The 12,151-nt window shown below is 42.6% G+C and overlaps 1 protein-coding gene across 18 annotated transcripts in view; it reads left to right on the top strand.

The window, feature by feature from the left end:
- TBCK (TBC1 domain containing kinase) overlaps nucleotides 1-12,151 on the top strand; it is a 280,573-nt gene that overhangs the window by 189,966 nt on the left and 78,456 nt on the right. For 17 of the 18 annotated variants that reach the window (XR_012158526.2, XR_012158524.2, XR_012158514.2 and 14 more), the window contains one exon: nucleotides 4,998-5,063. The gene's annotated coding sequence lies outside the window, so the exon portion shown is untranslated. The other variant, XR_012158522.2, reaches the window with a different exon arrangement.

Below are 12,151 nucleotides of genomic sequence, written 5' to 3'. Positions count from 1 at the left end.
AGTCCTGCTGTTGGCATGGAGGTATGTCAAACTGCCAGGATGTCCAATGAAAGCAATAGAAAAACGACATCCACTATGCCCTTCTTCTAGCAGTCCCATTCCCCCTTGGCCTTTACAGGCCATTATGTAATTGCTGTTCTGCAATATGTTCTCCGCAGCCCCAGTGCTCGGCCCAGAACCATCCTCTGATATTTTCATTATGTTCTCCTTCCAAAGGTTTTTCTGGCACCCAAAGATATTTGTGTAGTGAATTTTTTGGGCAAAGGCAGTTAGTTCTCACATCCTTGATTTCTCTCCTGCCTTTATGCTTGGCAGGGCCCTTCCTTTCTGGCTATAACTTTGTCCCTTCCTCAACCTCATTCCTCTGATTCCAGAGAAAGTTCTCCATGGTCCTGTCAAATGTTGCCAATTCAGGGTGGTCCTTACTCATCTAGGAGTAGCCAAAAATGACTATGATGTGCCACTCACCTCAAGGCAGATGTAGGCCAGGTTCCAATCAATCATTTTTCCCCAGGACTGCACCTTGAGGTGGTGGGAGGCTTGCATGCTCCAGTGACCCTGAGAGCTGTGCTTGAGGGAACAGAATTCCTGGAAGGGCCATCCAAATCAGACAGGTCAAAGAGTAGGAGCCAGATTAAAGGCAGTCCACCAGTCCTGGTAGGGAGTTGTGAATGAGGCTAACAACCTATCTATGCAAAAATACTTTCCGTTACAGAAACAATGCAGAGAGAAGACCAGTCTGCCACAGATTTGACAATACAGGCATTAACAGTGGAGAACCACAGTCTGTTGGACAAAAGACAAGTTACTGGCCAACCAGCAATCCAGCCAAAATGATGATGATGGAAAATCAAAGTTGCAAGGAAGTTCTTAATCTGAAATGGCATTAAGGTTAAGACAAGAACTGGGTGTTGGAATGTTAGCTCACTTTGGAGCATAGGTAGACTGATACAAGTTATCAGAGAAACGAAAATTTGGCCTAAGTATACTTGGATTGAGTAAGAGGAGGTAAATTGAGACAAATTATTGTTGGAAGGTGTGATTGTTTTATATACTGGAAGAGAGGATGATGCACACAGGGAATGTGTAGGTTTATTATTTAGCAAAGAACTTACTGAAAGAATGGGAACCTGTAAACTCAAGAATAATGACTACTCACTTTGTGACAAACCTCGCAAAAGTCACAGTTCAGTAGTATGTGCCAGCGAACATTAGCAAAGGATGGTTCAAAGACCGTTTCTATTGATTGCAGAGCCTCCTTGATAAGATCCGTAAATATGTCATTGTCTTATGGAAGATCAAAATGCACAGGTTGGTGATGATAATACTGATATGAATACATTATGGACAGATGTGGCACTCCCAAGACAGATGACAATGGTGAATGATTTTGTTGAACTCTGCATGCTAAGCAATCTTTGCATTGGGATTACACTTTTCCACACAAGGAAAGCCAGAAACTGACATGGATAGCAAATGATGCTTCGCCCAGAAACAGCATACTCATGTCGCTATTAGTAGGCGGTGGAGAAGATCTCTGTTGGATGCCAGGGTGCTTATAGGTGCTGATATCAAAAGTAACCTCCATCTTGTTATTGGGACAATCAAAATAAAACTCAAGAAAGGTGTCAGCATGCAAGGTAGAGGATATGGATGATACGAGAAAGTTAGTAGATCCATCTGTGTAAGCACATATTGAGCTGCAACTTCACAATGGATTTGAAGAGTTAAAGACACTGATGGAGAACATAGAAGAATAATGACAGTTTTTCAGAGAAACTACTGTGGATGCAGCCAGGAATACAATGGGTGTGAGAAGCTTTCGAAAAGAAGAATGGTGCCAACAAATACATGGAGATTTGTTGGATTCTCTAATTCAAGAACAAGACAGCAGAAAAGGAGCTATTCTGCCACAAGAATATGTGGACAAACAAGAAAGTTAAAGGATCATCTAGAAGAGATAATAGAGAATGAATGGAAAACTAAGCAAGAGAAGCTGAGGAGGTGTACAAGAGAGGAGATTCTAAAAAGCTTTTTTTAGTATCTACACAACTGGTATCACAGTTCTCGAACCATTGTGTCCTGTTGAAGGCTTGAGTTGGTACAATTCTAACCACAGAGAGCCTGTTGGATGAAACATTTCCAGGCTCTGCTTGACCAGCCAGAACCATTAACACATATTGAGAGATAGGAAAATCTGCTATTTCTTCATGTCACAAGAAATAATTGCCTTTGATGAAGTAAATGAAGCTATAAACCAACCGAAGAGTGGTAAAGCATGAGGCTATGACCATATAGATATTGAAATGTTAAAAGCTAGGGAGAAAATGATGGTAAATTACATGTGCAGGTTGTACAGATTGGTTTGGGAAAAGGAGATCTTTCCTAAAGATTGAGGAAGAGGTATTATCATCTGCAAAATTCCTGAAAAGGGGGACAAGCTTATTTGTGATAACTGGAAAGGGGTGACACTGCCACCTGCAAAAAATTTTGTAGTATTTTGATTTGAATAGGATGAAAACTGCTGTTGACAAAGTACTCAGAGAGGAATAGGCTGGATTTCAGTCCAGAAGGTTGTATTCAGACCAGATTTTCGCATTTGAGAGGACTCATTAAGAGAGATTTAAAATACCAGCAGAAGATAATTTCCTTGATTTCATAAAATCATTTGATAGAGTTCAGACAGAAGCCCTCTGGAAGATCCTGAGACACTAAGGAATTCCAGCAAGGATTGTTAATTTGTAAAAGCTTTGTTTGCCAAGCCTGTGTGCTGCATCAGGACAGAGAGCAGAGACCCACAATGATTTAAGATTGTTACTGGCGTAAGGCAAGGTTGCATATGATCTCCACTTTTCTTGTGCCTTGTAATGAGAAAAGTGACCATGGCTGCTGAGGGCAATGTGTTCAGGCAAGAGAAAAGATGCATGATTTAGATTTTGCAGAGTATATGGGTTGTATATGTGTCTGGATGTGGGCTTGAATGGCAGGGTCAACCACCCAAATCTCCCTCATGTGAGTACTGGTGACACAAGAAGGATGCTCTTCTGGGCATCTGTTAGCTGGAGTTTAAAGCCACAGACTATACATTGAAGGAGTTAATCCCTTCCCAGGAAAACAGAACTTCAGCAACCCGGAGGCTGTGTCTTACATTGTCATACAGTGAGACACACTGAGCTCCTGTCTTTGATCAGAGGTGATCAGGATTCTGGGCCTAAATAATAGATATGTGCAGTCTCCAGAAATTCAGAATATAACGTACAACAAAGGCATGCTATTATATTTGGTCTACAGTTGCAACCTGGGTGTAAGCCCTAATGAAGCTTCTTCAGTCAGAGAATGTTTATATTTTCTCTTTGGTTTTCACAAAGGCATGAGTTCATATGTTGATATCAGGAGCTATGAGAATCACTGTGGCCTTGTTTTCCCCACTTTTCAAAATATCTTTTCCTATCAAAAGGATTAGACAGGCCTGTGATGGGTTGGGTCACAGAGACACCCGCCCCCCCCCCCCCTTGAGACTGTCATCTGATGTGCTGAGACTGCCTCTGAGCCCATGTTCCCTGGCAGCATGAGACTTCAGTACCCTGTCTTTTTGAGCCAGATACACTAGCCTGCTGCAAACACAGACCCAGGTCTGAACCATGTCCCCCAAAAGCTGCAGACTAAACTGAAAACAGCTTAAGAAGTGCTTCTGTCTCCAGCACCCAGATACCCAGTTCCCAATGGAATCCAAACCCCAAATAAATCTGTTTTAGTCTGTATAAAGTTTATACAGGGTAAACTGATAAATTGTTCTCCCTCTATAACATTGATAGAGAGAGATGCACAGCTGTTTGGTGTCCCAGAAATTAATTACTTGCTCTGGGTTAATTAATAAACAAAAAGTGATTTTATGAAATATAAAAAGTAGGTTTTAAGTGCTTCCAAGTAATAACAGACAGAACAAAGTAAATTACGAAGCAAAATAAAACAAAAACACACAAGTCTAAGTCTAATACAGTAGGAAACTAAATGCAGGTAAATCTCACCCTCAGAGATGTTCCAATAAACTTTTGGCACAGATTAGATTCCTTCCTAGACTGGGTCCAGCAATCATTCACACCCCCATAGTTACTGTCCTTTGTTCCAGTGTCTTTTAGCCTCTCCACCCCAAAGAGATGCCTATCTTCTGAGACAGCTGAAGACAAAATAGAGGAGTTTCCAGGGCCTCTTATATTCTTTCTCTTGTGGGAAACCCCTTTGTTCCTCTGTGCAAAATCACAACAACAAGGTGGAGTCTGTAGCCACCTGGGCAAGTCACATGTCTATGAATGATTCAGCTTTTTGCAGGCCAATGCCATTGTTTATATGTTAGTTTTAACATTCCCAGGAAAGCTCAGATGTGGATTAGTGTCTCCCGAAGTCCATGGTCAGTTAAGTGTTTCTTGATTGGGCACTCACTGAGAATAGTCCTTTCTCAAGAAGCTGACCAAATGCTTCACTTAGGCTACTTAGACTCAAACAAATGCAAAGCCAATATTCATAACTTCAACTACAAAAATGATACACACATATAGACAGCATAATCAAAACCAGCAAACTACAACCTTTCCATAGACACCCCACTTGACCTCCTCTGTATAAGAACTGGTGCAACCCTGGTTGCAACAATGATCTATATAGTCACAGTTTATGTCAATGTCACAAGGCCTACCACTCTCCTATATGAAGTTGGAAACTTAATTTGCTCCTGTAAGCCTTGTCCCATCACCTTTTGAGTCACCATACTGTGTTCTCATACTACTTTTCCCTGGGTTCACCCTGCACAGATCCACTAAGAGTGCTTAATGAACTATTATCTCTTCCAGAAGATTATTTCTGTCCAGGAGGAACCAACTGCTTTTGATCTGTGAAGACTGATTTGACATCAGGCTTGTGTGTTCGGCTAGAAAAATATTTTTTTCCTTAACTGATCCCACCTTTCTAATGCCAGCATCATCATCCTTTTTGATTTGCAGCTTGCGAAGCAAATTGATGTCAGAGATGACTATCTGTTTTTGGAAGAAGTTTATATAGTCTCCCAGGTAAGTGTTAAGCTATTAATTTTGTGGTGAACAATACTCTAAGTGATATCACTGTAATATCGGTAGGACAACTAAATCTGTAGTCTATTCATTATCTTAACAAACCCATTTAGTATCATCATAATCACATTACTGAACAAAAGTTAATGTTGCAGGGGGCCGTCCCAGCTGTCAGTGTGAAATAATCCAATATCTATTATGTGCAGTTTAAAAAATATGACTGGCAAAGTGAAGGATCTGTTTACACTGACTACACTGTATTTTTGGTGTCATGCATTGGATGAGTTTAGATTAGACATAATATATTGCTTGCAAAGCTTTTGGGCTCCTTCCAAAACCTGTTCAATCATACTGTAAATCACTATGATGGTTTTGTTCTAAATCAACTTGTTGTTGTCTCTTGGTGTTATTACTACAGGATGCCCTCAGACAGTACACACTTGTAATTCAACTATTTTATTTCTAGATTAAAATTTTATTATACACTTTAGCAGCCATGTTCCATGATACACTGATACATAACAATGCCCAGGACACAGTAACCTGTCTAAGGGAAGAGATAAAGTACATAAACACATGGATTTATGTAGTAATCATTATGTTAAATGAGATGAGCATAGCCAGAAGTTAGAGAGCCAACTTCAGAGTGATTACATTGAGTTACTGACTACAACAGTCTTGAACTGAAGGGAGCCAAAAATCTATTTATTTATTGATTGATTTTGATTGATTGATTGCCAGATATGGTATCTAGCACAACATACTCTTACAAAGAAGTCTTCGTGGTTTTAGTTCTGGTGAAAGGTGCCAGTTTGATGGATCAGGGGAATAAAGTCTTAGAACAGAAGTCTTAGGCGTCTACAGAACAGGAATATGGCATAATTTGTTTTTTGGGAGGTCCAGTGTTTAGGGTGCTAGCTTGGCTTGTGGGAGGTCTGTGCTCAGTTCCCTTCTATAGACTTCCTGTGTGACCTTAGGCAAGTCACTTAGTCTCTCTGTGCCTCAGTTCCACATCTGTAAAATTAGGATAATAGCACTGCTTTATCTCTCAGTGGTTCTGTGAGGAGAAATACATTAAAGATTGTGGTACACTCAGATACTGTAGTGATGGGGACCATATAGGTACATAAGAAAAGGTAGATACTTTGTTCTTTGGAACAAGTGAGTCCTTTGCTTTTCTAACATATCAAGCAGTCAGAAGCATGTGACAACCGGACTCCACCACCCCGATGTGGGGAAAATGGACCTGGAGCTATGGAACAGAGCAGAGAGAAGCTTGAAGGACCTCATCCAGCTGGGCTATGGGGTATGTCTCAGGGTACTCCTGGACTCTAAAGAAAACAGTCTGGTGGGACTAGAGGTTCTCCTCACCCCCAAATCTTAAAATGACTCCTAAATGTCCTGGGGGAAGGAGCCCATAAACAGTCCCCCTCCCTCCCAATTGAGCAGAAGGATGGAGGCAGCAAACCTCTCCCTGCTCTAGAGGACTGGGAGCCCTGGAGGAATCAGAGAATTCCCTAGAGGGCTTCAGGCACTGTGGAAGGCAAGCTGTAAAATACCTCATCAGAGCCACAGCAGGGCACCTTGGCCTGTGAGGCGGGCTACAAGGGCAAAGAGACCAACAAAGAGCAAAAAGAGAAAAAGGGTTGGGGGACAGGGAGGAATGTGCTCTCTGACTCTTCCTCCTCCTCCCCCCCACCCTCCGCGCAGAGAAAGGAGAGCTATTGAGCTGTGTAGCTGAGCAGGCTCAGGAGAAGACACAGCACAGATTCTCCATCCATCCCCACCCGCACAGTTTGAAGCCATGTACAGAAAGGTTGTATCTACCATACAGATCCAGCCTCAACAGGCTTCAGAAAGCAAGCCTCAACTCAAATATGTACCCTCAGAATCCTCTCCTAAGGCTTCAATTCCTTGTACTCTTCCTTTGAGGATGTGATCACGGAGGAGTGGGACAAGCCTGACAAAGGCAAACATATCAGTAAAAATCTCTTTGGGTTCTACAGGCTACAGGAGCCAAAGAACTCTGTTGCTGAGGTCCCAAAGGTCAATGCTGCTGTTGCATCCCTAGCAAGTGATATGGTTATCCCCTCAGAAGGAGAATTCTTCCCTAAGGACCAGATAGGAAAGTGGAGACCACTCTCATAGAAAGACTTTGAGGCCTCTTCGCCTAACTTAAGGGTGTGTCTGTCAGCAACATGCTTTGCTAGAGCATGTCTCCTGGCTGGAGGATCTCAGGGTACTGAGGGACAGATATCACACTTATTTCAGCCCTACTCTTAAAAATCTCCGTTGCAGCAGTGTTTCTAGCCAAAACTTCACTGAATACAACAAAGTTTTCAGCCAGTTCCATGGCATCCACATGGAGCTCCAACCTTGGAAGGTGGATTCCCACTCTAAACAGGTAGTGTGCTCAGCAAAATGTACAGACTCCATTCTCTTTGGACCAAAGCTAGACAAAGTGGTGGTGAAAAATTAAAACAAAAACAAGCAGTTCCTCCTGTTCTTGTTAAGTGCCCTCCAGAAAGAATACAAGCCAATGTTCAGACAGAGATTCTCCTTTCACCTCTCTACCTCGCAGAAGTACCAGTGAAGGGAAAGCAGATTCTTTACAGGTAAGCCCTGAAATCAAGGTTTGGGGGGAAAAGCCCAGAGGTGGCCCCGCAGCCTTCAAGACCACCTCATGGTAGTGATCATATGTGTCAACTCCCAGAACTGAAGCTAGGAGGCAGAATTTCTCACTTCACGGAACAGAGGTACGCATCCACAATGGACATATCGGTGAAGGACACAGTGAGCCAGGAGTACTCCCTCAAACTTTAGGGCTCCACCTTATCCTTTCTTCATCCAGTCACTCATTTCCGGCAGCCCCGAAAAACATGAGCTAACCTAGAACAAGACTTCTCATCTTCTGGATAGAGGAGTATTAGAAAGCATGCCCTCAGAAGAAACAGTCTTAGGGTTTTACTCCATCTTCTTTATGGTCCAGAAGTTTGAGGTGGGGGAGTTAGAGCCATCCTCGACCTCAAGAGGCTCAGCAGCTGGCTGCCAAGGACACAGTTCCAAATGGTAACCTTGGCCTCAACAGTGCTTTGTTTTCTCAAGGAGACTTCCTGACATCAGTGGATCACGTCACTGCAGACTCCTGAGATTCCTTTATGGCAGGAAGCATTACCAGTACCAAAACCTGCCTTTTTGAACTGTGTTTGGTCCCCAGGGTCTTTACAAAAGTAAGGTAGTGATTATAGCTAGGCTCAGGGCACAGTGTATACCCTGTCTCGACAACATCCTGATAAGAGCCCCGTCCCAAGCCAAGGTGCACAAAGCCACAGCTTGGACTCTGGACCTCCTAAAAGCATATGGTTTTGCCTTCAATGTAAAAAAGAGCTCCCTGATTCCTTCAACCATCATCTCTCACCTAGGAGTGGACATAGAAAAATCTCTCCACCACTTGAAAGGTTCTACAAGATCCAGGATCTTGTCATCTGTGGAAGTCGTACTATAGCACAGTGTTTTCAGCTTTTGGGCCTTCTGATATCATGTATCTGAATCCTCAATTGGGAAAAATCGCACAACAAGTGCCTTCAATCCTTTCTCCTAGAATCACTCCCCAGGACACATGAAAGACCAAGTACAAGTCCCAGTCCAGGCACTCAGCTCCCTAAAGTTGTAGACCATCCATGGGAACAGTGGTTCTCAACCTTTCTGGACTACTGTACCCCTTTCAGGAGTCTGATTTGTCTTGTGTACCACACCTGTCACGGTTCCTCCCCCACTCTGAACTCTAGGGTACAGATGTGGGGACCTGCATGAAAAGCCTCCTAAGCTTATCTTTACCAGCTTAGGTCAAAACTTCCCCAAGGTACAAAATATTACCCCCGTTATCCTTGGACTGGCCGCTACCACCACCAAACTAATACTGGTTACTGGGGAAGAGCTGTTTGGACGCGTCCTTCCCCCCAAAATACTTCCCAAAACCTTGCACCCCACTTCCTGGACAAGGTTTGGTAAAAAGCCTCACCAATTTGCATAGGTGACCACAGACCCAAACCCTTGGATCTGAAAACAATGAAAAAGCATTCAGTGTTTTACAAGAAGACTTTTAATAAAAAATAGAAGTAAATAGAAATAAAGAAATCCCCCCTGTAAAATCAGGATGGTAGATATCTTACAGGGTAATTAGATTCAAAAACATAGAGAACCCCTCTAGGCAAAACCTTAAGTTACAAAAAAGATACACAGACAGAAATAGTTATTCTATTCAGCACAATTCTTTTCTCAGCCATTTAAAGAAATCATAATCTAACACGTACCTAGCTAGATTACTTACTAAAAGTTCTAAGACTCCATTCCTGTTCTGTCCCCGGCCAAGACGACTACAGACAGACCCAGACCCTTTGTTTCTCTCCCTCCTCCCAGCTTTTGAAAGTATCTTGTCTCCTCATTGGTCATTTTGGTCAGGTGCCAGCGAGGTTACCTTTAGCTTCTTAACCCTTTACAGGTGAGAGGAGCTTTCCCCTGGCCAGGAGGGATTTCAAAGGGGTTTACCCTTCCCTTTATTTTTATGACAACACCTCACTTAAAGACTACTTGCTTACAATATCCGACATAAAAATACAAAAGTGTCAGAGCATGCTATTACTGAAAAATTGCTTACTTTCTCATTTGTCTATATGAAATTTTAGTTTGTACTGACTTCGCTAGTGCTTTTTATGTAGTCTGTTGTAAAACTAGGCAAATATCTAGATAAGTTGATATACCCCCAGGGTATGCATAGCCCTGGTAGAGAACCACTGCATGAGAATATCTGCAAAGGCCTGTCCCTATGCCTTCCAGATTCTCTTGTCTTTACTCTCATATGACCGTGAGGAGCTGGGGAGCTAGGGTGCTCATCTGGGTTTTCTCACCACCCAGGGAACTTGGAACCTAGAGGAAGCATAAATCTTTTAAAATAGAGAGCAGTCACGCTAGTAACTTTTTCAGTACTGTGAACTTAAAGATGCTCGAAAAAGTTTGTACACCCTTTTACGAAAGTTCTGGATCTCCCTGAAGGGAAATCACATCCCAGTTCAGTCAGACAACACAATTACAGTAATGTACATAAACAACCAAGGCGGGACAGGGAGCCCAAAGCTACATGTAGAAGTGATGAAAATAATGAAATCACAGAGCAGTCTCTCCTGTTTCTCTTTTTGCGAATACAGACTAACACGGCTGTTACACTGAAACCTTATCTTATTACTGGATTTCTAACCTTATATTCCAGATCACTGTTCACTGCTTCCCAGATGTGTCTGTTGTGGAGATGCTGGGAAGCAAAAAGGAAGATTTCTCACCAATAATCTCCTTTCCGCTAGCAGTGCCTTCCTCGATTCTACCCATGCTGGATGGCATTATGCCAAAGGGTCAAATATTTTCTTTGTGTTGTATCATAAAGATGCAGGCTATATGCCAATTATTATACATAGTACATAGTTACTGATATCCTTCTGTGAGTTTTACACAGTTTGGGAATGACTCAGCTGGCAGCAAGAAGGAACAGGGATGCGTGGCCAGTGCACACAGTTTTGCATCTTTGGACCACCTCTGTGAGCTGCAGTGTGGAGAGGAGCAGCCCAGATGTCTCAGTATTGTGGGAGACGCTGGTAGCAGAAAGCAGATTATCGGTAAGAAATCTTCCATTATCTAGGTTTCAGAAGTCTGGAACAAGAGGGGGAATATCTGTAAACTTAGATTTGCATTTCTTGAGCGTTCATGGTTACAACGGGGTACAAGCTTTTTCGAGACTCTTTTAAGTTCACAGAACTGAAAAAGTTACCATTTGTCTCAACCTTCTTCTTATTCATCCAGAGGTCAGTTATGTATTCACATGCCCATAATCTCTAGCTAGATTTGCTCAGACAGCAAGGAACAAACATTTAGTCATCATCAGTACTAAAGGATTATCATCATCATTATTGATTATAAGAGCTGATCTTAGGTTTCATGTCAAAAGATTATGCAAACTCATATACAGAAGCCTCACTTCACAGCTGAAATACAGCCACCTCTAAGAGGAAACCTGGCACAACCCCATACAAAAGTTTAGGACCGAATGTGAATAATACTGTATCTAAATGAAGCTTTGGAAGCCATTTAGATAGGCAGAAGATTTGTAATTACCAGGGCTGGAATTTGGTCGACGCTAGGGTTTACATCCCTACTCTTGCAATAAGTGCCATTGGATTATAGATGACTATAAGTTAAAGTACTTCCAATAGTCCAGTGCTTTAACAGCAAACCTTTGGCAATGGACCAGCACTAGTGAAGAGTGCCACCCACTGAACCGAGAGACTGCAAAGCTGCACCTTGAATGAGGGAGCAATCACTCCAGCTCCTACCTGCTCTCCGGGTGCTGTGGTAGCTGCTCCTGCCCCTCCCGGTCTCGCTCTCACCTCCACCCTCCATAATTGCCACCATTACTGCCTGCCAATTATCAAAGGTGGTCCTTGCCCCTTCCCACTGCTGGACTGAGACCTGACCAGAATCTGTTGGTCTCTCAGCTCCCAATCAGCCAATGGGAAGACAGTAACTGGAGCTAGGTGGCATGGGGTGGAGTTGGAGGGGAAGCAAAGCTGAGCAGGGGGTGTTTCTAGATGTGGGGGCAGAAACATAGATCATCTCCTCCCCAGACCTCTTAATTCCACCGCTCTTGACTGAGTCCCTATCACAGGATGTTAATTAGAAAAAAATACCTGAATTTTCATTCACACAAATATAGTCCAAAACCAACTTGTGATGAAGAAATGGCGTGGCGGAGGGGTTAGATTAATAGATTTTAAGGCCAGCAGGGATTATAGTAATTGTCTAGTCTAACCTCTTGTATAACACAGGCCATCTGACTCCGTAAATTAATTCCTGCCTCAAGTCCACCTGATGTGCTTGAACTAGAGCATAGCTTTTAGAAAAATTCCCATCTTGATTTAAAAATTTATGGTCAGGGAGAAACCTGCGTTAATACTTAGTAAACTGTTCCAAAGGTTAATTGCCCTCATTGTTAAAAATGTGAACATTATTTCTAGATGGAATTAGTCTATCTTCAACGTCCA

This window comes from Lepidochelys kempii, chromosome 4 (assembly GCF_965140285.1).
Source record: "Lepidochelys kempii isolate rLepKem1 chromosome 4, rLepKem1.hap1, whole genome shotgun sequence".
In the NCBI taxonomy this organism is placed as follows: Eukaryota; Metazoa; Chordata; order Testudines; family Cheloniidae; genus Lepidochelys; species Lepidochelys kempii.
This window is presented reverse-complemented; position numbering and strand designations above follow the sequence as displayed.